Source organism: Meles meles, chromosome 10 (genome assembly GCF_922984935.1).
Source record: "Meles meles chromosome 10, mMelMel3.1 paternal haplotype, whole genome shotgun sequence".
Taxonomy (NCBI): domain Eukaryota; kingdom Metazoa; phylum Chordata; class Mammalia; order Carnivora; family Mustelidae; genus Meles; species Meles meles.
In genome coordinates this window covers 60,045,830-60,050,070 of record NC_060075.1, presented here as the reverse complement: position 1 = coordinate 60,050,070, position 4,241 = coordinate 60,045,830, and positions in this window count along the sequence as shown.

Genomic DNA, 4,241 nt, shown 5'->3' with positions numbered 1-4,241 from the left:
CTTAGAAAACTGCACTCCTGTTAAGGACAATCGGGTGAGCCTACATAATGGGCCATTATGTGTTTGGTGCCTTAGCAAAAAGTGACTGTTAGGGTGCTGGGTGGCTCAGTGGGTTAAGCCTCTGCCTTCGGCTCAGGTCATGATCTCAGGGTCCTGGAATTGAGCCCCACATCGGGCTCTCTGCTTGGCAGGGAGCCTGCCTCCTCCTCTCTCTCTGCCTGCCTCTCTGCCTACTTGTGATCTCTCCTGTCAAATAAATAAATAAAATCTTTAAAAAGAATTAAATAAAAAAGTGACTGTTAAAGGGGCAAGAAAGAGGAATGAGAATGTAGTTTCCTGAACAGCTAGGGAAGTTGTGAAAACTGAAATACTTAAGTCTGATTCGAAAAATAGGAATATTTTAAAATATGAACTAAAAAGTAAAGAAAAAAAAAGGAAAACTTCCCATATACTAACTTCAGAATGCTTTACATTAAATACTTTTTATGTTATATTTGGTGGGATATATTCAAATATCTAAAAGACTTAATGATATTCATCAGACTTGAGTGGGATCAGATACTTAGCCCACTTTAAAAGCTGGCTTATAGTCACTTCTCTAGGTTATTTCTGATCCATATACAATTTGAAACAGAGACTCCCCAGATGCTTTTCGTTTGAGTTTCTGCATACTGGACCTAATGTAAACACAACTCATAAAGTGCAAGTTGAAGAGAAGCTACACAGAATAATGTGAAATAAGCAGCCACTTATTGGATAGGAATGCTATTAAGAACTGAGCCAATGCAATTTATTTCTATCACTTAACATTATCTTGGAATATTAAAACCAGTTAACAAAAAAGAGAATATCCTTGAAAGAGTGACTCATTTTCTTTTTCCAACTATTTGGAATCAAAACTGGCAGCAGTCTATTTTTTGGGATTTGTGTGACATTTATTATTAGTCTGATAATTAAGTACAGCACAGACTCTTGGTACAGAGAATGCCAAATCAAAAGCTAAATTTTGGTCAGCATCCGTAGGTTAGATGTGTGTGTGTGTGTGTGTGTGTGTGTGTGTGTGTGTGTGTGTGTTTCTCCTGGTATGTGTTGTACCTTAAAAAAATGGCGTGGACATATTTAACAGACAATGGAATATGCCTGGATTAGGACATCATCACTGGATGAAGTTGCTTGGTAAAGCATAGAAGTCAATGCTAAATCGAGGCTTAATTTAATCTCATTCTTTAACATGCGACATGATAAAATTCACGCCATAAGATTCATGGAGGTTGTAAGAATGTTAAATATAACAGCTACTATCACTCGTACCTCAATTTCCTGAAAGTTTCTTTATGGGAAAATTAGGTACTCAATGACATTAGTGTTCTGCTCATGAAGTTGTAGCATGGTCTAGGAAAGTAGCTACAAAGAATTAACCTGTTAATCAGGGATGGAACTGACACTGTCACCATTATTCTAAAAGATCTTTCAAAGGTCAGACACAAAGTCTTCCCTTGAAATGAAATAAAACTACATAATTTAAGAAACAAAACCCACAATACTGAACTATCAGACAGAGTTGGAAGTCTGCTTCCCAGTACCACACTAGGACATAACATGGATCTCAAGGTTCCGAGCTTGGTCAGGCGTATACTTCAAACCAATTACTAGTTCTAGTACAACTCTAAAAAAGTTGCTTAAAGTTTCTGATGCTTTGTTTTCTCTATTTCTCATTAAAATAATTTTAACTTTCAATGCTATTTCTTCAATGACTATTTATTGACACTCTTCCATTTTGCCCAACACTGGACAAGGAGAAGCAAGATGATTGCAATGGTCTGGCTATTATAATTCATATATATGATTGTGGTAAAGGTTAATTAAACAAAATGAAGCAGGAGGCAAAGAGCAGGTATTCAAAAAACATTACTTTCTTCCTTTCTACTTATTAAAAAAGGAAACTTTCCACCAGACTATAGTTTCATTGTATACCAGAATTTCCTAGAATGACAGGTGGAGAAAAGTAAAGTTGTTATCAGATGAAATTCTTTAAAGGATGTCACAGTATTCCTTGGGACTACAACAATACATGGCAGCTAGACATGTACTCAATATTTACTGAGCACCTACCATAAGCTAGATACTGTACTATGCATTAGAATATAAAGAATTAACAAAGGCTATATACTCAAGGAGATCAAACTTTAAGGCATCATTATGAGAGATGAGCAATGTGTGTGAGTTAAACCACGGGTAAACTATTAACTTATTAATTTTAATTTTATAATTAATTATATATATCATGTACATATTTATAAATGTAAATAATTTGTATCACTATATATCAAATACACATTAATGTACAATGTTATTTATATAATTACTATTATATAATTATTACTTAATCACTGCTTTTATTTGAAGAAACACTATCAAAGACAATGTTGAAAAGCATTATTCTTCCTCCTTACTTCAGTCCAATTTCCTAGAAATAGGATTCTATTGTGTATAATTTTAATTCTTAGAGGCTATTTTCAAGACTATTCTACTCTAATATTGATTTATCAGTTTCAACAGTTAACTATTGATTACCTTGCCCTGAAAACTGAAGATTTAGCTAGTTCATACCATCAAACTCCTTCAGTCTTCTCCTTTAAAAACCACTATCTAAAGGCTTATACTGCATTACAATTGTAACTTTAAGGAATTTATTTAAATCAGTGTTCCTTGTTCAATAGTGGCTCTTGCCTCTTATTTTTTAGAAGTCTGTTTTCTCCTCCACTTTTCCTGCCAATGCGTGTCCACTGTCACATCACATCCTTAATGAGCCCCTCTCTCGCATAATGTTAACAGCTGGATCTAGGTTGCAATCCCAACCAAGTACTATGTGATTTGTCTACTTTAAATGTTAGAAATAAATAAACAAGATCTGGATTATACAACTATACAAACACTGTTTATTCCTGGGTAAAAAATAGGTGAAAATTATATTTCTTTTTCATATGTTCCAATGTAAGAAACTCTGGACTATGCAAGAAAAATGTTATTGGCATTCTTATTTGAGATACTCTCTCAACTGTTCAAAATCTTGCCACATTTTATTTTGCTTCATATTTGGAACATAATTTACTCCTTTATCTCCCAGGTGTTTTTAATTGTTCTTTTTTATTTGTTTCTTGTACTATTTGCCTTTACAATACCTCAGGTTTTTTTTTCAGCCTTTAATTATGTAATCATTTCCAACAGTTCTGAAAATGGGGTACAAAACCCCATGGTTTCCAAAGACCTTTTCAGGGGCTGAAAAGTCAAAACTATTTTCACAATAGCTCTAAGACATTATCTGTCTTTTTCACTGTGTGTAAAAGCAATGAACATTACCCATGAACAATGGGTAAAATTGCTGACAACAGATTACGCTAGGTAGGAATCACTGTACTCTTGGGCACAACAGACTGGCAGTGCAAAACAAAACAAAACAAAACAAAAAAACAGTTACACTGAAAAATGTCCTTGCTCAAGAAGTTAAAAATGTTAATTTTATTAAATCTCAATCCTCGAGTTCATACCTTTTTAGTATTGTGTTTGGCAAAATGGGAACTGCTCACAAAACACTGTTGTTGCCTAATGAATATAATAGATGTCTTAAGAAAAATAATTTTTGTGATTGACTTATGAGCTTAAATAGCCACTTTTTTCATGGAAATCTTTGACATCAAGGAACAATGGGCAAATTACAGTTACTCAGGGTTTAGTACTTAGAGACATTTTCAAGAAACTGAACTAATGGGGCGCCTGGGTGGCTCAGTGGGTTAAAGCCTCTGCCTTCAGCTCAGGTCATGATCCTAGGATCCTGGGATCGAGCCCCGCATCGGGCTCTCTGCTTGGCAGGGAGCCTGCTTCCTCCTCTCTCTCTCTCTCTGCCTGCCTCTCTCCCTACTTGTGATCTCTATCTGTCAAATAAATAAATAAAATCTTAAAAAAAAAAAAAGAAACTGAACTAATAAAAAGGATCATCTTGGAAAATTTATATAGGCCAGCATCAGCTTCAGAGTCTAATTCTGTGACAGGTATTTTCCTATAACTAATGCATGTCATTGCATTGCATGCACAGACAAATGATTCAAAGTGCAACACAGATCAACATATTTAAAACAACCTCATTAAGGTATCATCTATGTACACAAACTGTATATATTTAAAGTATACTATTCATATCTATTTATACACCCATGACACTATCGCCAGCATCAAGATAATGA